The sequence below is a fragment of the Dermacentor andersoni genome, chromosome 8 (genome assembly GCF_023375885.2).
Source record: "Dermacentor andersoni chromosome 8, qqDerAnde1_hic_scaffold, whole genome shotgun sequence".
Taxonomy (NCBI): Eukaryota; Metazoa; Arthropoda; class Arachnida; order Ixodida; family Ixodidae; genus Dermacentor; species Dermacentor andersoni.
In genome coordinates, this window is record NC_092821.1 from 151,013,540 (window position 1) to 151,036,235 (window position 22,696).

Genomic DNA, 22,696 nt, shown 5'->3' on the forward strand with positions numbered 1-22,696 from the left:
TAGAGAATCTAAAGTGTTAGAGCATTTAGAGAAAGTGTTTGAATGCTTACAAAGGTTTTGCAAGAATGCTGCTCACAGATTAGTGGTGTTGGTGTACGTCAAACAGCGTATAGTACACGATTTTCTTCGCTTTAGATCTCCCAATAGGTGCATTTTGCAGAATACTGCTGAGTTACAGAGTTGTAATCTTGATTTTTCAGTTCGTTAGTTAGTTAGTTAGTTAGTTAGTTAGTTAGTTAGTTAGTTAGTTAGTTAGTTAGTTAGTTAGTTAGTTAGTTAGTTAGTTAGTTAGTTAGTTAGTTAGTTAGTTAGTTAGTTAGTTAGTTAGTTAGTTAGTTAGTTAGTTAGTTAGTTAGTTAGTTAGTAGTTTGTTTGTTTGTTTTGCTATTTTCCAGAACTTATGGTATAAATTGATATACTGACTAAAATACGTACCCTAGCCTCCTCGTTAGCGATGATCGTAGAGCGACCACAGCGGAAAGGCCCGGGTGCGATACCCGAACCAGGGCAAAATTTTCTTCAACTGCGAAGTTTTCTTTCTCAGAAATCTGCAACCACCTTAGTGGCTTCGTGCTACATACGGGTGAATGACAATTTTTCCTTTTCACTTATTTGATAAAGGTGACCAATGTGGTGCGATATGTGTTGCAGTGGAGATTTCAGTTGGTCATAGAGCGAAGATAGAGAGAGAAAGAAACGAAGAGGGGAAGGTAGGGAGGTTAAGGAAAGACGTGCCCGGTTGGCTACTCTACGCTTGGGGAGGGGAAAGGGGAAGAACAGATAATGAGAGACAAGAAAAATGATAGTCAGTCTTTCACAGTCATTCGCAGAGGAATCTCCACTACCACAAGCGTTCATACAATCCAATATCCTTCAAAAAGCGCAGAAGGGCTTTTGTGACCTTTTGCATGGAAGAATGCGTAGGCCGTGGTCCAAGGATCTTTTCTTCTGAGAGCGCTTCGTTATCTAGCAGGTTGTGTTTCGCTTGTAAAGAATGCCGTTGATTGTCAAAAGGTGGGCAGTGACATAGAAGGTGCTCTAGAGTCTCATCGAGCCCGCACATATTGCACCCCGCACTGTTGACCGTTCCTATCAGGACTGAATAGGAATTTGTAAATGTGACACCCAACTACATGCGACACAGTAAAGTCGTTTTGCGACGCGAGAGACCAGGTGGCAGGCGAAGTCGCAAGATCGAGAGAGTGCAAGGGTGAGTTTGTGAAACCCGGTGGATTCCATCTAGATGTGTGATGTGGCGAGCAAGTGATTGATGTTGTCACGCAGCTTCAGTTCTTGAAAGTGGTATAGGAAACCGCTGATGCTTTTGGTAAGCCGAATGCGCAGGTTCATCTGTGCTGTCATTGCCGACAATTCCGCAATGGCCTGGCAACCACTGAAATACAATGTCGTGGCCTTTCTCAAGAGCGTGATTATGAGCGTGTCTTATTTCGTACACTATAGCTGCTCGTGCAACCCATGACGTAGAACAAACTATAGAGTTTGCAGGGCTGCTTTGAAATTGCAGTAAATAGCCCAAAGATTTGGTGGCTGCTGGAGTACGTACTTGAATGTACCTTGAAGAGCCATAAGTTCTGCTGCTGTCGACGTAGTATAGTGCGAATATTTTAAGTGCAAAGAGACGGCGTCCGATGGAACAACTACTGATCCGGCACCGCTGTTGGAATTGATGGAACCGTCCGTGTAAATGCGTAAGCGGTCAAAATAAGACTCGTTGAGGAGAAGCAGAGACAGCTGCTTCAGGGCTAGCGGTTTCAAGTCTGCCTTCTTGGCAATCCCAGGTATTGAGTGGCACACGTGGATTTGCCGAAGGCACCACAATGCCGATGTTGGGCGTTTCGCAGGCTTGAATCCAGATGGTACTGAGTCATGGTGTCTCGTCACAATACCACACAATGTAGCCTGTCGTCATCTAACTGGCAAATCGGCTAAATTGTGGGATGATAGCCGAGAAAGATGTCGAATGTGCGTTCTTAACGTCTCACCGACGATATGAGTAGTCATTGGGTGCTCCTGTGCAATGACAATCGTTGCAGCTGCCGAAGAACATCTCGGTAGGCCAAGACATGTTTCCGTGTATTTAAATAGAAGGGCCTTTTACCGAGCCGACTGTACTGCCATATATATATATATATATATATATATATATATATATATATATATATATATATATATATATACCTATTGTTACAGCGTTGAGTCCAAGGTTGGAGGTGAGCACGAGTTTGGAGTTGAAGACGACAACGTTAGGGACTTACCTGCTCTGCCACTCTCTCGTATAAAAACTGTAAACAAATTTACCTGTTTATTTAACGTGTGCCACAATATTTAGGAAAGCGGGCTGTTTGTATTCGAGTCTGCGGCCAATAGAACCTTCTTTAGGTGGACTTCAGTACGTACAATTCTGCGCTGACTCAACGCCAAAATCCAGGCGGCATGGCCTAACTTCTAATGGCTCGCGGGCATGTCGGAGCTGCATCTGTATTTCCCAGCTTATTTCCGCAACTGGTCGATTGAAGCCGGCTCATAGCAGCTTGCTGAATTGCTTTAGAACTCGAGACGAAATCCACTGACTCATTTGCAGTAGTTGAGACAAGCGGAAGTAAACCACCGAAAGTGTCGGACAGTCAAGTGAATGGTGGAATAGCTAAAATGATAACACACTAAAAATTATAGCATGTTTATGAATAAATACATTTTGTCATCATCATGAACAAACTTACCAGTGTGCGCTGCACGACACCCGTACATGTAAATAAGTGCTGTGCAAGCTACGCTCGGTGCCCTGTGTACTCGCTTCAGTCTCTCCATTCGTTATTCCTGAGCAAAAAAAAAATGGTATGCTTATTACTTTTACTTTTAAAGAACTAAGACTTTAAGAAACACATTTGCAACTCCCAAACTAAAGCCCTTCGTTAACGCACTTATTGAATTGAATTGAATAATGGAGTTTTACATGCCAAAAGCACGATCTGATGATGAAGCACGCCGTAGGGGAGGACTCAGAAGAAATTTTGGCCACCTGAGGTTTTTTAACGTGCCCTTAAACTTAAGTACACAGGTGTTTTTGCATTTCGCCCCACCGAAACGTGGCAGCCGTGGCAGGGATTTGATCCCGCGACGTCGTGCTTAGCAGCGCAGCGCCAAGCGACGAAGCAATAACGGCGCCTCCACGCATTGCGTTTTATAGTGTTCTTTTTTGAATATGTGTCAATGCTTTCATTTATATTTATATGTATATGCGCCTGTTATATATCGGCCGCTGCTCTTTGTCCTTCTTGTCTACGAGGAGGCGATAGTACTGCTTTTGATTGATTGATTGATTGATTGATTGATTGATTGATTGATTGATTGATTGATTGATTGATTGATTGATTGATTGATTGATTGATTGATTGATTGATTGATTGATTGATTGATTGATTGATTTTGTAGCCGACAAGTCACCATTTTGTTGCTTGAATAAGCCTACACTCGTAACGCGATCTGCGGCATTCGGTCCCAAACGCCACGATCTGTTCGTGGCGTTCCCTTCCAAACCAACATAGCGGCTATGTGGGAGAAGTGGCGCAGGGCGCCGAATCAACTTTGACCACCCGGTGTGGCGCCCAAAGCACGGTTGACGCGTGTTTTTGCATGCCTCCCTCATCGTAACGCGGTGAGGCCGCGAGCCGAAACCGCGACCTTGCGCTCGGGAACGGAACGCCATGGCAGCTTATCCATTGCGACGGGTGAACACGAAACACATCACTCTGCCACCTGATTTCTCCGTGCCCTCTGCGTCGCACCACCCAGTGCGTCGTGTGAGCGAAAGTCACTGTAGAAACCGCTGTTTGTATCATCTAACGCTAATGGACAGATCGGTAGGGCGACCTGGGTGTTTTCCGCTAAAATTTTTAGCAAAAGTTTGGCTTACCATCACTTTGTTCTTCATCAAATTTCGCAGCAAGATCGCATTTTATCGTGCTGATTGTCCAATACAACACTTGACACTGTGGTAAATAAATAAATAAATAAATAAATAAATAAATAAAGAGACGGAGTAGGTGACCATCGTGCACCGAGCCACGGCCGTGTCGCAAACGTGCACCGTGGCGTTACGGCGCTATAATAATTCCCCGATTAATATTCTCGTCGAACGATGAAAGCAACACGAGCGCCCGTTTTCATTTTCAACGCTTGGTCGACGTCGGTGCAGTCGAGTCGGCAAAGGTCAAGTGCCCTTCCCCTCCCTTCCACCCGAAACAACGGACGAAGCCTCGATGGCGGGCTTTCCCGCGAAACGCGACCAGCGAGCTAGAGCGCTGCTCTTTCCCGTCACGGCCGGTGACAGCCCATGTGTGACGCGAAAACATCGCTCGCTGCTGCTCGAAAACCATGCAGCACCTGCGAATACGATAAGGCGCGTATGCTGTAAATGAAATGGATATCGTTACAAAAATACGACCTCCGGACCCGTAGCACATCGCAGCTGGAGCGTTTTCCAAACACGTCGCCGTATTACTGTATTCGTCCGTTACACGGTAGTAAATACCGCGTGCAAATGTTAAAGCCTAGGCGAGTTGATAGCGGTTAATTTCATTTGCGTCCACAGCGCACACAGGCTCTATAAAATAAGGGACAGGCACCTAACATGACCTAACCCAAATCACTCTCTCCGTCCCTTGTTTATTTATTGTGTGTCTGGCTGTGAACATCAACTAAATGAGTATATAAACCATACCACTGCTTGCATCCAGTAAATAAAGTTTAACTTGCGTCCATACACGACGCAGGCCTCACAACGTAGGTGTAGAAAACATTAAGCGCCTTACAACAAGCCCTCTTCGAAAGTACTGGATCTAGTGGATCCACCATATAGGTAGGTGCCCTTCCATTCTACATAAGGTGCACAGCACATAAAAGACTGTCCATATAAATGCAGTACCTGTTAGCAAAGCGGACGATGAGTGCACCTGCTCGATGTATTGGCTGACGACGCACGGTGCACACTGTTAAAGGAAACACGGGAGTACAGAATTGATTCGTTTTGGTAAGTGTACACTCTGCAGCCGATTACTTGTGGTTGATGGCACTGGTACCTATCTACACAACTGCGCAGTGCCCTGACATATAGCTCCAGCTGACATTCGAAGCAGTAGGGCACCAGCCCAGTGAGAGTCGCACGTTGGAGTGTTCCCTTTAACAGTGTACCCCACTGTACGTCCTCCCCAGCAACCAACACAGTGCTGCACGGTTTTGTGTGCGGCAACGTGAAACAGCATTTCTCGTGCGCGTTAAGTCAGGCCCCTTGTTATTGCCGCTTTATATCCTCCGCCTACGAACACTAACCTGCTCCCTTTTTGTCACTCTCACCGAAACTGAGCTCTCCTTTCCTTTTGCTTCTCCGAATCGAGTCACGCAGGAATGTTTATGGCAGGATCGTGACCGCCGTGGCATTGGTATAAACGGCAGTTCACCGTATTCGTCAGACTCAGCGGTGCGTTCTCTCGATAAAGAAAGCAAAAAAAAAAAAAAGAACACACATAGCACGATGGAAGAGGGGGTAAAAAGGAAAACGAATTGAGGCGTGCCCTCGGCGTAATCCAATTAGGCTAATCGCGGGGGGATTTCTATCAGCTGCACCCATTAGGCTGATCTCCGCATTCGAGCGCGGTGATCGAAGGCCACACAGCGCTGGACCCCGCCGTCGTTGCAATATAGAGCTGTTCACACTTCTACACAAAAGGCGCGGACCTCGAGCTGGTGTTCAGCACACTGCTGGCAACGTTTCGGGTCTTCATTGAAAAACGAACGAGAGTTCTCGTACAGTGTGGTCCACTCGAAATCAGTGAGGCAGCTCCTCTATGCATAGATTTATATCTATAGAGAGAAGTCTTAAAGAATGTAAGGATGAGCGCTGAGAATATACAGCGCATCGCATTTACGGTACACACGTAGTTTTCTTCGGCGTTCTCTGCGTTCCCGCGTATTGTGTGCGTTCTTTCTCTGTGCTTATTATTCCGACATTTACATAAACAACGAATAACTTTCGCTGCACTTTATTTATACAGGGTTGAGCGTTGGGCTGGTTGGCGCTACCTAATCGAGGTTTTTTATTGGTAAAAGATTGCGTTATTTGGCTTCATGGTTTGTTTCTTCGTGATGCCGCAACTTACAGAAAGTTGAGCTCATCGGATTCACCCCGCTCATTGCATACCGAGAATTTCAATGCCATAAAGTAGCATACGAGTGTTTATTGGCCAGTTGGTCACTTCTAAGTGCAAGTGCACTAATTATGTTAACGTCCTTATGAGTGTAAATAAGTTTGTAGCCAAGCGATGCCCCTTAGGGTTCTAACACAAGCACCCTTACAAGATCAACACCTTTAAAGGATGGGTGCCTGGTATAAGTTGAAAAGTGATGTAACTGAAGTAACCCGTATACGCGTACTGTCTGTCGCAACAGTCGCACATAACGCGCGGCGGATTGGGCACAGAGCACTGTGGCGGTTTTTTTACATTTGTGAATTTTTTTCTTTCACGCACTTATTTCGTTTTTGAGCACTAAATTCGAACCTCACTGAAAAGTAAAGAAAACAGCATTTTTGGGCGAAAACGTTATGAGAAAAACTGTCGGGGTTGAATAACCACGATTTCCTTCAATGTAATCGGCAGTGGTTGACAGAACGCTTCGTTGAGACGGAATGTTCACATGCAACGAAGATACTAACCGTCGGTCAGTGGACACTCAGAAAGTCAGTTTACATAGGCTGTCTCCGAGTTCTTGGTAAATGATCCGACTTCGATTTGTAATTGCAACGTAATCATAGAAGTTGCTGGGAGTACATCCCCTTGTGTATACATGAATCGCTGCCTCCGTCATCTGAGAGAGGAAAGCGCGCTAGAACGCCATCGTTACAGAGCTGGCGATCATCGGCTTTGCCCGTGGCTCGATCCACAATTGCCTATCAAAAACGAATACAGGCAATGGTAGCGCGGACTTCTTTGCCCAGCTCTCGAGCACGAAAGAACGCCTTTCCGGTTTCATACGTGTAAGAGCATTCGCGGAACTGCGCGTTGCCATGGGACCAGACGTCGCGTCAGCAACGACTCGAGGAACACAACTGTCACAGTACTAGAGAAGTCGAATAAGTAGCCATTCGTTCGAGAAAATGCTTTGTCAACCTTGCTTTTGTTCAAGCCGCAATAGCACTTCCTCTCTTTCTTCGATTACGACGAGCCTTCATCACCTCGCCAAGAGACGCTCAATAAATAGCGGGCGGTGGTTGACTGTGCCATGCACGGGTTGTCTATCCTGGCGTCCGCGGCGGCAGGCGTTTAATCAATCGCGCCACGACAAAGGCGCACTTAATCGATTTTAATATCACCGTCCGCCACGTCGCGAGCCGCACACGAGTTTGCGGAGAACAAGCGAAGAGGGAAAGGGCACGGCGTTTAATGACATCCGCCGTCCGACGCGGGTGATTTGAAAACGGGAGTCACAAAAAGCTTCTTGCCCGATGTGCTCGGAAGCTGATCGGACAGGAAGAACTCTCTCATCAACGAGCACCGACAGATGTGGTTTGTTTTCCTTTTATTTTATTTTTTTCGACGCAACATCGTCAGTGTATATGAGGCACGGCAAACCATTTCCGAAATCACTCGCATCACTCGTGCAGCAGCTGCCCCCTCGTGCGGGAAGTGCTCGCTTAACGAAGACAGCCTCTTTCGACGAAGCGCCGAGACGTTACGCTGCAGCTTAAAACTGGCGCGGCTTGGTGGCGCGCAGTGAAGAGACGCACGCAACGATTTCGACTTCCTCAGCGTGCTCTCAGACTCTGCAAGAAAAGCGTTTCGCATTGTACAGATGGGTGGCCCTGGCATGCGTAACATATATATATATATATATATATATATATATATATATATATATATATGCCGTTATGCTAAAAGAGAACTCATTTGGGCTCGTTTGCTACGTTCCTGCATGCCACACCGCATTCGCTCATTTTGCGTTATGGTCTCTGCGCTGGATATCAGGTCCGTTCTGCATCGCCGACATAATCGCGCCGATCGCAAGACTTTGCTCAGCTTAACGATCAGTTCTGCTATTCGTGCCTCGCAGGTAAAATGCGCAACGTTATGGCGGACACTGACGGACGTTGAATTACGCAGAAAAGATTACGCGTGCTTCACCGTAACGCCCACTCTTCCCGTAACGCGCCATACCCTTCAGTGTATAGCTGCACGTTGCGGTTTAAGTGCCGTAACATTGCTTCAAAAGAACAAGATGGAGGGCAGAAAGCCTAAAATCAAGACATGTAACGACCGCTGTCGATAACAGCTACAGGGCTCGCTCGGTTCTCTTCTTATTCTTCAATGCAGACAAAAGAGAGCCATTTATAGCAATTCTCTTTCAGTATGATCCTATGGAACAGAGTCACTGGGATGTTCTCTGATGGAGCAACATACACTGTAACGCGACCAAGAACAACGCAGGCAGCTAAGCCAGAAATATATGAAGAATGCTTTTACCTCGACTCTTGTATAGCAGAAACACTACTACGTGGTAAGTGTAGCTACATGCATCAACGAAAAAAATATATCCGAGGTTTCACGGCGCTATTGCGATACAATTAACGCGTCTGCTGTTGCAAAAGCAGTCGCTATGGTTGCGTCCGGCGGTAATCAGACGCTCACATTGCAAGTGACCTGACGAGTCCAAAAGTAATTATTTGATTAATTAATTAACAAATTAATTAATAATTTTTATTAGTCCCAGCGAGTTAGGGGATAAAATCTTGACAAAAAGCTACAATAAGTAGGTTGAGAACAACTGGAACATTTGGAGTGAGCGCAAGCCTACTTTTAGTTAATAAAATAAGTATTGATTCTGTAAAATAAGCGAAGTGCGGTGTGAAAATATCAATACTCCAAAAAAAGATATGTAATAGTTCAAGCGTTGAACAGGACAAGAGGCAATCGTCTTCTGCCGTTAATTCTAATAAAGTACAAATGTTGTATTTATTTATTTATTTATTTATTTATTTATTTATTTATTTATTTATTTATTTATTTATTACCTAAAGTGCCTAATTAGTGTTACATTGTAGGTAGAAATGCAAAACGTGGTCACGCGGTCAAAGGAAAACTCTCTGGACAGCAAGCAAGCGCAAATAGATACGAACAGCGACAGAAAGCAAGACTGCACTAATTACCTCAGCAAGCGCACAGTTATCAAACGACAAACACGGAAAGGTCATCGTAATGTTTTCAGAGCATAATGCTGCTTCACGCATGAATAGAAAATCCGGAAAAAGAAAGGCTAAAACAATGCCGCTCGATAAACAGTGTCGGTGCCTAAATCAATACGCACAAATCGTCGTTATACTCGTACGTAAGTCATCTGAACTTTTTAAGTCGGCGTGCTGCCTGCATTTTTCAAACAAGTAAAGGTATCGGGATGCTCAACTGGCTGAAGGTGGCCAATCCAGTCGGAAAATTGTTCTGGGAAAGAAACTACGGAGAGCATATATATACAAGTGGTGGAATGTATAGTAAGGCCGAAACATAGACGAATATGTAGTAAGGCTCAAAAGCACAGCCATATCATGTGTGAACTCTATTGTGTTAAACAACCATATCGCTTCGAAAACCGTGCTGAAAGGGGCTAAATGACGAGTAGGTAACAACGTGCTGACTCATAGAGATGTACAAAATAGTTTTTGATATGCTTCGCAGCACTTACTAGTTAAGGAAATGGGAACGTAATTCACCACAAGCATTGGAGGGCTAGATTTACGAACGGGTGCGACAGGGGCGATATTTCAGTCCTCCAGTGGAGAGTCATCACATAATAGTTTCCAAAGATAATTTTTAAGTACAATGACATGAAACGACGTGATTGCGGGGAGGCACTCGGCAAGCAGTTAGATGCCACCGTCCTGGAACGCCGTCATGGATGTAATCATCCATGACAAGCATTTGTATCGAGCTTATCTGTGTCAACATAAAGAAAAAAAAGTTAAATAATAGTTATAACACTCGCCTTCCTCTTCGGAATCATGAATAATGATGTCACTGTTTGTAAGGGCTGAGATTGAAACTGTTTATATTCTTTGTTTACGTACGTACAAAAATATTCTAGCGTTCAATTCAATTTTAGAAGACTAGGAATTTCATGTCAGTCAATCTTTATATTTATTTTCATTTGCTTATATCAAAACATTTGCTTCGTTTGTTACCATTTCCAGCTTACCAAGATTGGCTCGAGTACGCCATAAGATTCATCGCCGTCTCCTTCTCAGCTTCAGCAAATCTTTTGTACGCCACGGCTAAAATTTTTCATTTCATGTCGATAGAAAAATTGGCGCCGACTATTTCATGGATAGAAAGGAAGGAAAGAAATGTAGAGAGGTCAACCAGACGCACGTCCGGTTTTCTACCCTAGACAGCTGAAGGGGTTTAAGGGAAGAAAAGAAAGGAGAGGGAGGGAAGAAGGTACTATCGGTTTAGAGACGTGCGGATGTCCATAACTTCACGCCTGTAGTCGGTCACTGAGGCCAGTCGCTTTTACGAAAGCCTACTCATTCCTTATCGGAATGTCCCACACACCAATCTGTGACCCGTGCAACTGTGAAGAGACGATCGAACACGTGTTGTGCTTTTGTAATCTCTATGACAACGAACGCGACGTTCTTCGGAGGGTGTTGAACCGATTAGATAACAGACCATTTTCACACAATAAGATTCTCGGACCACGGCCCCACGCGTCGCAGGCTTACAAAGCGACGCGGGCCGACTATTTCATGCTTGCCGACTACCTCAATGGGCGTGCCAGCGAGGGAAAAAAGTTTCACGTATTTTTTTATTCTTTTCGACAGCCTCAAACGACACCTTCTCCTCGCATGGATTTTTAACCCTGTAATGCCCACTTTAACATATATGTTACGCTGTATTTGACACCTCTAAATTCTAAGATTTAAGCGGGGTAAAATTAACGCATAGCCTGTATTCGAGTTTTTGACACGCTGGAGCGAGTTTTGAGTAGTGGATAGTTAATCGCACTATTTAATAATTCATTAATAATTGCTGTACCAATGAATATTTTACTCAAATGACATTTAATTTCTTTTTTTTTTTTTACGAATGCTCTCTCTGTGACTAGAAATAAAGGTGTTCGAACGTTCCTTGCTGTAGACTTGCACTTGGAAATTAACGTGTTCAACCACGTATATTTGACGAAAATGGGAAACGCCGACCAAGAACAAAAAATTTTAGTGAAAATTTGAAAAAAGCTTCGGCTTCCACACGGGAGGCTCCCGTGTGGGAGCCGGAACGTGTTCGTGCGTCCGTGTCTGTGTTTTTCTTTTTCTTTTTCCTTTTTTTTGTGTCATGCCGCTTTCCGACCAGACAATATTCTGTCAAACCCGGGATTTAACGTCTATTTGGCCAGCTTAAAACATCAGATACTGTTCGAGCTTTAGTCATGACGTCATGCAATAACGGTATTACAATAGCGTCATGGAAGCATTTTGTGCGGACGAGAGACGATCGTTTTTCACAAAGAAAGAGTGTAATAGCTGGCCTGCTAGTATTTTTTCATGCAGCGCCGCCGCCTTATAAGGAGAACTGATACATTGTTATCACTGGGCGAAACACGCTTTCCTAATTTTTCTTTCCCCGTCAAGTCACCATCAAACAACGTCACCACCGCAAACGTTAGAGTTCAAGGAAAGCCTGAGCCCCAAACGTGGCTTCGGACGAAGGCCCTTCGTTTGCACGGCATATTAAAGAGGCAAAGTTGATTAGGAAGGCAAAGTGATCTCGATCTATTTGCATGCATTGTAGCCCGCGGTGTGCTGTAAGAAATACACCAACGAGAAATTACGCGTTGCAGCCGCTACAAGATGGTGTGTACTTTGGCCTGGGTAAACAGAAGGCAGGTTTTAACGTTTGCGAAACAACTTAACCATAACCTGTGGAAGTTAGCAAAACAAAATAAACTGATTCGCGTTTGCATGCAATGAACAAGGAACGAGACGTTCCACGCCATATAAATACATAAATCACGAAGATAGAGAAGTACTGCATTGTAGATATGACGCGCTGTGCGTGAAAACAAATTCCAAAATTGCATTTGCGCTAATGAAATTTGAGAAGGCATCGCTTTTTTTCGGAAGTTGCAACCAAATATTAGAAAGCCATTCCGAGGATTCTGTGCACAGAAAAATTCCACAAACTCCGCAGCCCCGTGTCAGTGACAGTGCTAAGCAGTTTCAATGCCATGCATGACCTCCTCGTATGACCTACCAATTTCAGTCATAAGACCTAAGGAATGTTCACAAAAGCGATGCTCAAGGTTGTTCTTCGCTTGAATGCCACTGTTCACAGCTCAGTAACTGTTATTACTTCGCGTATCTGCAAGCGGGCAAATCCATCCACCAAGTGGCGCTCAGGTTATCTTTATCGTGTTGAAATCTCTAGTTATCCGGCACGTCAGGTGCCCGAGTCACAAGAAATTTAAGGAGCAACAGAGCATTAGTTCCAGCTGCCGAAGGTGAAAACAGACATTACCAGTTAGAATTTATAAAATATGATGATAGCTGGCCAAGTTAATACAAATGTACTGGTACAAACTACGCGATAAGACCGGAGACAAAGGGAACAGACAAGCGCAGATTTATTACTGAGTTTATTACGATCATGATATAATCACGGCTACGAAGATGCAAGTTCAAGAAACAAAGTTTATTCACATGGCCTTGGGGCCTGTGCAAGGTGCGCGACCGGTCTAGTTGGTATTCTATGATGATAGCCTGTGCAACGGCCTACAGGCCATGCGAAGCAGGTTTACAGTATTCTCGTTTCGTAATGGTGAAAGAACGCACGACACTACTACAAAGATTGGTTGTGAGTTACATGCTTGGACCAGGAAAACGAAGTCAGGTGCAATTATTACTTCAGGACTGGATGCAAAACGTGCGACCACGCTACAGAATTTCTGAAGAATGGTGGCCTTCGAAATCTTCTAAAAGAGGAGACAAGAACGTGAATAACAGGACAAAGTGCAAGTGCTCTGAGGTCACAAGATACCAGAAAAGCACATCAATAGTCTTCATAAAAGGCCGGAGTTTACCTTTCGAGTACTCTCCCTCACTCGTTGACAAGTTAGCCTTTCCAACGGCAATTTACAGAAACGTTCCCAAGCACAGGCGTTTAGGCGAGCAGTGCGTGAAAGTCATAACGAAAACAACTGGTGCCTCCTGAAGCCTGGTGAGTCTGTGCCCACAGGTTAATTACGCCGTTAATAAATGGTGTTGGCATCAACCACAAGAAGGTTGCCTCGTGGGCGTTACAGAAGAGCTGTACGCGAAGAAAACTAGAGGAGCACTCGTGAATAATTTTAGAAGAACAGATCGAAGTGCAAATAATGTGAAACAACGAGCCCTGAATTCCTTGGATGATCTAGGCCTTACGGAAATAACCGCGCGCGCAACAAATAACCACGGCCGGAACTGACGCTGTAAATTTTTTTTTTATGCTCTGCCTACCCATAGACCACAGGTTCCACACTGATGAATGATTTCGGAAAGGAACGCATAGCTCCGTGTGGTGTCAGGTTTCCTCCAGGAGCACCTGGAGCCATCGGAGATGGAGGACCCGTTCAGAATACCGTATTCGCACGTGTTGTTTCATTTTCTGGAAAACAAAAATCCCGGGGCACTGCGTGGATGCCAGCATAGAGGTGGAAGATTTATTTCACTCCCTGCCACATGAATACATTCTTCAAGGCGTTAAGCTATGCATAACGGAGTTTAACCACAAAGCAGGTTAGAAAGGGATCATTGTCCGTGGACGCCGTTTCTATAACTGCTGCCACTTTATTTGGATTCCACTGTAGTCGGTGTTGGCGACGAACTATATGTAGAGAACTCATGGTGTATGCATCGGCTCTAGTGTGGTACCAATAATCAACGACATTTTCCTCAGCAAGGTGAACAGAGTGATCCAAGAACATGTAAGAGGTGGCTTCGACAGATTATACCGCTATGTCAGTGACTACTTGATGTTTTGGGTAGGGAAAGGTACGACAAAAAGTCAGATAGGGCGCATTAGCTGTTAAGTGTAAGCACAGCTTACGCCTAAAATTTGCCTTGGAACTAGGGAGCAAGTTAGGCTGCAGATTCTGGACGCACATCTGCAATTGAGGCCCGGATATGTTTGTTGTCTCTATCGTCACAGCACTAAGAGTTGTCTTTTAAAGTATACATCGTGCCACTCAAAAGTTGCATAAATCCCATACTTTTCACGCGCCTGCGGGTTGCTCTTGAGAAGTCGTGAGCACGCAAAGCGCATGACAGTTTCCGAAAGCAAGCAGAAAGACTTTGAAATGGTGAGCACCTAAGCAACGTGGTGTCTGCAGCACGTAATAAACTGATATTGGTGGTCAAGATAAATGAAGAGAGCGACAAAAAAGGGAATACAGAAAGGCATGCACGAAGAAAAAGAAAGAGCAGTTGTGGTCCCTTATGCAAATGTTGGGGCAGTTATCGCATGGCCTAAAGAAAGATAGGTAAAAGGTATGAAGTGAAGAGTGTCTTCCACACCAACCAAGCTTCTAAAAACTTGCGCCCTTGTCAATTTCAGAAGAAGGCAAGCACGCCTCGCAGCGAAGCGAGCGCAGTGCCCAGCATAGAAAGCAGTGTGCACCATGGAAAGAGTGGGAGTGTTGAATTAGTTGCCGTCAACGTGTGGGTAATCGCGCACTGGGGAAAGTAACAAATGCATTAACCTCGGATTCAGAGAGCACGGACGATCTCTTTCGGGGACGTCGAGCTTACACTCGACAGCGCGCAGCCGAGATTGTGAATGCGGGCCAGATTTGAAGAACGCAGTAGTTCTAGTTATCAGGAGAGAATACTCACAGGGCGTAGGATCACTGAGGCATCCTTTATCAGGAGCAGGGAGGAGGGACGCGTTATCCAGCCTTCTATCAAATCTTTGAGACGGTGAATACGCGTATTCATTCTCTACGCGTAATTCAAGAATGTGAATCACGTCGTTGTTTACGTAAACGTGTATACTGATAGCCGCGATAATAACGTGACACTCTGGCGGTATATGACACTCTGGCAGTAAACTCGGTTGTGCGCCTGCTTTAGTCTATTCGCGTCCTTTCTTACTTTGTGCCCCGTCTTGACGTACAATTTGTACCTATGCAAATTTGCCAAATTCCAGTGCCTGTTTCTTGTTCCCCAGGAGTTGTTGCAGAGTTATGAACTTGATGTTTCTGTGTCTTCAAGTGTAGCAACATTTTTTTTACCAATCGCTACATAAAGACCACACAATCCTTCAAGCTAGCCTGACAAAGACGGTTACGCTTTCGAAACTGCTGGCATAACAAATTTGATGTTTTCGTGCGCAACAACGCTCCCACTGTGCCATCATTTCGTCCAATAACAACTGGCTTATTGATCTCCTACCTTCATATATATATATATATATATATATATATATATATATATATATATATATATATATATATATATATATATATATATATATATATATATATATATATATACACAATTATTGATGCTCTGAAGCACGCAAAGTAGATGCGATACAATAAGACAGGGGCAACGAATGCAGCCAGGAAAGGCGACAAACAAGACAACACCAAAACGACACGGTGGCCCGACCGTAAAAGGGCACAAAGAGGACTTCGAGCGAAAGGGCGCGGGCTGCTGCTCATCGATTCGAGCCTCTGCGCGCGTAGGGCCCCACTGCGACACAGCTGTGCCCTGCGGGCAAGCTGCTCTGCTCTTTTCACAGACCTCTGCGTCTGGTTTTCTCCGAGCCGCTTTGTTTAATGGATGCAGCGTCCTTTGAGCTTCTAACGACGGGTCCTCGCGCCAGAATACCTTTCACAGCCTTTTTAATTACTTCATGACTATGTGGGGGATGTTGCCTAAATGTGTATTCAGGACCAATGGTAGAGATGAATGAGTCAAAATAATTCGTTTAACATATGATATCCCCGTTACCGCAGAACTGGTACAAACAGAAATACATTTTTACCCCCACTTTTAATTTCCAGTTTTTTTACTAAGAATATGATGATTGTATTACAAATATAACCTCGCCTCAAAATATTTAGTTATTGAAGTTAAACAATTTTTCATATGATTTTGTTCCCAAAGTCTTACACGAGTGGTTTATCGGTCCCATGATTGAGTGTAGGGGCGGGGCCGAGGCTTCGAATACCACATACCACGTGACACCTATGAATCGCTGAATGGTGCAGAATCAGTTTAACTAAGGCCGCTACCGACGCTGGCTACCACTCTCACAGTCAGGTTACACAACCATGTCTACAAGAGCCCAGCAAAGTCGGAAAAGGAGATGGCCATCGCCGCAGCTCCAAGCGTCATGAAAACGTTATGGGTTTCGCTACCCTTTGCGGCAAGGTTGTTTGAAAGCTAAGCTTTATTTGCCTACCTGCCTGGGTTTTGGGGTGTCGTCGTCACCGTCGTGGCCGTCATCTGTCTTGCCAAGTAGAAGCTGTAGTTCAATTAATAAAAAGTGAATTATATGTCCTATGGTGGAAACAGCCCGATGCTGTTTACACTGTTTACAAGACCGATGTCAGTATTGTGAAAGAAGATGGAAGTAACAGAATCGGGAGGGGCAGAAACAGACAGACGAAGACAGAGTTGAAAGGTGGTTCCATTCCATAAATCCGGTGACAAATCATCAACCGCTAAATACGGGCCCACTTCACTGACTAGCATCATTTATAAACTACTTGAGCATATATTATTCACTCGTTTTAGCTAACTTCGTCTAGTCGAACTCCTTTTTCTCTTTGGCATAGCACGGTTTCGAAAATCATTTTTGTACGAGATACAACTAATCTCTCTTCACTCATAAACTACACTGCGCTGTAGAAAAATATTCTATTACTGGTTGCACATATTTAAATCTTTCAAAAAAATTCAACAAAGCAAGTCATAAAGTTATCCTTCATAAGCTTCAGCACCTAAATCTTGATGCCAATAGATAAATAGATAGAGCAATCGCTCACGATTTGTTTATGCTAACAACGATAACGCTTCTTTCAACGTGATACAGTCTGGTGCATTGCAAATTTGTACCCTTGGACCTTTATGTTCATCGTGTATATAAGCGACCTTCCATCCATGGTTAAATCTAACGATCATCTGTTCGCAGATGATTGTGTTATCCACAGAGAAACAAAAAAAACATTCATAGTCTCCTGTCCGACATCGACGCCGTAGCCGATTGGTCTAACGAATGGCTCATAGAACTAAACAGTGGAACTAATGGAGCTTATCAGATGTAAATTTATTCTCGTGTTCCGGATTACTGCTGATTCTCTGATGCACTTAGTCAACAACACTGCGTTAGATCCTGTGCCTTCGTACAAGTTTTAGGAGCGCCTATTACCGCTAATGTCTGCTGGTAAACCCATATCGACCCCATTACTAACAATGCGAGTCGTACTTTGGGTTATCTGTGGCGCCGCTTTTATAATGCACCATCCTCTCTCAAGCTACTACTATACAAAACACTAATACTGCCAAAATGAGAGTATGCATCTGCTATTTGCGATCCCAACCAGGCTAACGTTATCATCCCACTAGAGGAGGAAGAATAAACGTTTATGTGTGAAATAGCGAGAAAGTTATCTTTCTTCGCCATATATGCGGGCGGCTCAGAAAGCTGTTAGCTAATGCCGCGGCTCGGGCCCGGTCCGCCAGACTTCACTGATTATCCAGGCTCTGCACCGTTAACATTGCCTCCCACGTTTCTTCGATGTCTTGTAGTGGTTCTGGAGCTTCATCTGGATTGCTTTTCTCGCGGTATGAGCACACTAACACCATGTGTTGGAGGGCGTCTGGTACATCACAAAATCGGCATAGGTATGAGAATTTGGTGAAATGCATCCGGTTCATGATGATTCCATGAACATATGTATTCGTTTGTAGTCTGCGGAGAGCTGTGGCTTCTTCGTTGCTTAATTTTGAATGCGGTAGTGCATATTGTCTTTTTTCCAATTGATAGTGTTGCAATATTACGGCGTAGTTGATGGGAATGTCCTCCACCCTCGTCGTTTTTCGGAGCCCGTGCGGCAGGAAATCCCGACTGGTATGCTCTCTGCCGGCAGCATGTGCTGCTTCGTTTCTTGCCAGGTGCTCGTGGTCTGGGGTCCATGCGACGTAGGTTTCGGGGAGTTGTTGGTGTATTGTTATTTCTTTTAGAATCTTCACTGTTGTGGCAGAGATTCGACCTTTTTGTAGCTTTCCACACGCAGTTTGTGAGTCGCTCAAGGTGATCGCTGTGCCCTTGCATGTGGTGATGCCGAGGACGATGGTCACTTCTTCTGCCGTATCTGGATTTCTGAATGGTATGGTGGCAGCGGCCACCATACCATCCAGAATTCCAGATACGTGACCAACAACCATTTTCTTGGTTATTGGTTACGCTAATCACGTATGCTCTTCTACCTGGGTACTTTCCTGCATCTGTATATTTCGTGTTGGGGTTCTTTGAGTATTTCTTGCTTGGCGCTCGAACTCTTGCTTGTCTTCTGTCTTTGTGGTGAGTTGCACGCATGTTGCGAGGTATTGGAGTGACTCATATAGGGTCTCAGAGAAGTGCCGGTAATCGGACTTTCGTGTCTGGGTCCGCTACGAAGTTTTCGCTGTATGCAAGTTCGCGAAGTACTGCTCTGCCTATTTGAGTCAGCCTAAGGCGTTAAAACCAGCTGGCCCTGTGCGCTTCACTCATTTCTTCCCAGGTATAAGGCCAAGTTTGAGAAGTGTCGTGGTTGAGGTCGTACTGGGAAGTCCTACTGTGCCCTTGATTACTTTTCTGGTGATGATGTTGAATTCTTCAAGCTCAGCTTTCTTTTGGAGTAGATATGGGGTGCCATATGTGATCCGGCTTATAAGGAGGGCTTGGTTCATTTGGATGGTTTCTTGCTCTTTAAGTCCTCTTCTTTGGTTGGTGATGCGCCTAATGAGATGAGTGACTTCTGTTAGGGTCTTCTGTTAGGGTCTTCGCAAGTGTAGCTGCGCCAGAACCGTCTGTATGTGTTGTGAGGCCAAGGACGCGGAGGGAGCCATCTCACTAGAACTTGTTCAAGATTACTCCTCTTCCTTCTATCGGTTCAAATTGTGATCAAACTGCCAGTATAACCACAATGAGATCTAACCTTGAACTTCCATCTCTTTCTTATCGTCGTAAACTCTTCAAGTTATTTTTATTTCATAAGCTGTTTTATCATTTTCTGTACTTTACAAGCGAAACTCAACCTGCTAGACAACAAAGCGCTCCCAGAAGAAAAGATCCTTGGGCCATGGCCTATGCGTTCTTGCATGCAAAAGACCACAAAAGCCCTTATGCGTTTCTTGGCGGACACTGGATTGTATGAACGCTTGTGCAGGGGAGATTTCTCTGCGACTGACTGTGAATGACTGACTAATATTTTTCTTTTCTCTCCTTTTCTGTTCTTCCCTTTTCCCTTCCCCAAATGTAGGGTAGCCAACTGGGCACGTCCTTCGTTAACCTCCCTACCTTTCCCTCTTCGTATTTTTCTCTCTCTATCTTTGCTCAATGACCAACTGATATCTCCACTGCAACTATATCGCACCGCATTGGTCACCTTTATAAAATAAGTGAAAGGGAAAATCGTCAGCCACCCGTATGTAGCACGAAGCCACAAAGGAAACTCCTACAGGTTTCTCAGAAAGAAAACTTCGCAGTCGAAGAAAGTTTTGCCTTGGTTCAGGTATCGAACCCGGGCCTTTCCGGTGCGGTCGCTCTACGATCTTAGCTGGCGAGGTGGCTAGCAGATTGAAGCGCGAGTTAATAGCTTGAAGCACAGAGAAACAGAATATGGCAAATCAGCGCTGCGGAAGCCTGCATATAATGGAGGAAAGTTCATGAAATGGAAGATTCTCATTCAACCGTATGTAACACGAAACCTGGACCAGAACATTTTTTCCCTTAAACTGTGGAGATTTCTTTCTAAGAAACTCGTATAGGTTGCCTTTGTAGCTTCGTTTTACATCTAGGTGGATGAAAATTTTGCCTTTCATAGGTTAATAGGCGATGGGACCGGAAGTTTCTTGTGATCGTAGGCTCACTGCTGCTAAAGAGCGTGCAAAAGCGTCTATACTAATGCGGTTGGGAAACTTGGTATTTCCGTCAAGGTACCGCGACACACGAAAATACAACAGATCGCCGTCACTCGGACAGGAGACTTTCCCTTTGGAATTCATCTTCGCCCCGACTGGCTTTGCGAAAATCTTAAAGGGAAACCTAAGAGAGAGAAATAAGTTGAGCCGGATTAATAAGTTAACCATCTAAAATACAAACAAAAATGCACTCTTACCGCAACAGAAGGTCCGGTAAGCCGGAAAAGAAGCAAAAGCGAATGACTTGGTGGCGACGCCACCTTGAAGCACCTGTTTACCATGACGTCATAAACGTAGACGGTATCTGCTGGGGCCTAGTAATTAGCTTAGGCAGACTAGATTGTATTCTAAATGAGGCAAGGAAGGGACTTGGCAAGTTCCAAGAACTTCTACTGCGCCTCAACGGCATAAATAGGAGAGAAATATACTATGAAATATGTGACGTCACACTGATGTGCTGGCGCTAGGGATCATGGCGCTAAGTTCGCAAAAAAGTTTTTCTTTTATCTCGTAATAATCAGCGTATTACCGGGAAATTAACGAAAGTGGAGCTTTGAGAGAATACTTCATCATCCTAAACTGAGTTAGTGCTTCTCTTTAGTGTCTCCTTAAATAACGAAAAACGGACGCGACATGACCGGATCAAAGGTCAGCGCCATAGATATCTACCGAGCTCTCGGTGGGTTGTTTGCCATCATTATTCACTTTCTCTCGCGTGAAAAGACAGAAGCAGGAAGCAAACGAAGCGCGATGAAACGATGAAGTCACGCGTCAGCAGTGAACCGCGAGTTGCCCTCACTCACTTTCTCGGGCGAGTGGCAATGTTTCCGCCTAATCAGCTCGCTCATAACGACCGCACTGCCGCCTAACGACTCTGCGAGTCTCTTTTCCTCTAATGGAGCAATCGGGGAAAGCATTGCCAGCACGAAGAAAAACTCTTCTGCGCCTTTTGTTTTTCTGTGCTGCTGTCGCGTGTATTTTAGAGCTTGAAATACGTCGCTGGGGTAGCATTGTGTGCGAATATCTGCATTTAACCGAATCTAAACCGACCACAGTTCAAAGCCGAACCCCGAGATTCGATAGTTCAGAAAAAAGAAAGTTGAGGGCGACATGATGCGAGCCATTGTTGTTCGGTTATAATAAGGGCTCTCAGGAATCGATCCTCATAGCGTCCTGTAGTGAACCGGTAACCGCAGTGTAATGTGTTTGCCAACTGGTGGCACGGGTCTGGGGAACGGCTTAGGGGTTGTTAAAGATTAAATGCTTCATTACATCGAAGTGTTAGAGACGACTACGTACATTATGCTACATTAGTGTCACTATGTAAATTACTTTGACATTCAATGTCCATTGGTTTTATTGATTTCATTTATTAGTAGAGTTCACGTTTTGCGATCCGTTCCAGTAGGACAGCATGGACCTCAGGCGTTTGAGCCGCATAGCCACGACGAGCGGTTTCGGCGGGCTCAAACTCGGCTAGGATAAGAAACTTTTTGCGTCGAGGCATTTTGGCTCGAAAGAGTCCTGTAGAGCGACGCGGAGACCCAGAGCGAAGGACCGAGCGTGACTTACAGAGTCCCGACCCCACTTGTATACAAGCGCCGAGGGTGTCTAGCATCAATCAGATGTCGAGACGCCTAACGTCAACATCAACAGTCGCTGCTTCTAGAGGAACCCCGGCGCGCTTTTCTGAGAAGCCGTGAGCGATAAGCGCCAAGCGATAAGTGATCGCACACTGTTTCACCGGCACATCGAACACTGTCTGGCGTTCGATAACTATAGCTGCTTCTCGAATACGGTCAGACAGATGGCAGGAAAAAACCGGGCTACATCCAACAAGAACGCTGTCCATTAAAAGCTTTCATCAAATGCAAGTTGACCAAACAATAGTAAACAACAACAACCACGGAAATTTGGCAGTTTCGCCAAATCATATCATGCAATTACATAGATTAAAAGTGTCAATGAGAATATTGTAGAGCAACGCGAAAAAATCCCGCTACAGCTTTGTGTTGCTCAATACGTGCTAGATAAAAGTGTTTTTCCAGGCATGAAAGAAGGCCACGAGTACGCGCGAAGTGCCTCGAGCGGTCAGTCGCGCTGCAATTTTGCGTGTAATCGCAGGCTTCTTTCCCGCTCGGAAAAACATGTTTATGTGGCACGTATTGAGCAAGAGAAAGCTGTATCGGGAGTTTTTCATGTTGCTGTACAAATTTCTCCTTAACACTTTTCATCCAATTATAATATTTGAGAAGTTGATTAGTTATCTAAAACTAATTATTTAATCATCTAATTAGGCTCACTCAGAAAATAATAATCTGAGTATCTCCAAGCGGCGGCAAACAACATTACCTTGGTTCTGTATAGCTACGTGGCATTCGCATGTTTTTAATACTCTGGCCAAAGTTAGCTGGGACACCCTGTGTATGTGCGATGTGTGGGATCTCTCAAGAAGCTGCGATCTATACT

General features: G+C 44.7%; 1 protein-coding gene across 2 annotated transcripts in view; it reads left to right on the top strand.

The window, feature by feature from the left end:
- Positions 1-22,696, top strand: part of LOC126525981 (uncharacterized) — an 80,871-nt gene that overhangs the window by 27,503 nt on the left and 30,672 nt on the right. The window lies entirely within an intron of this gene.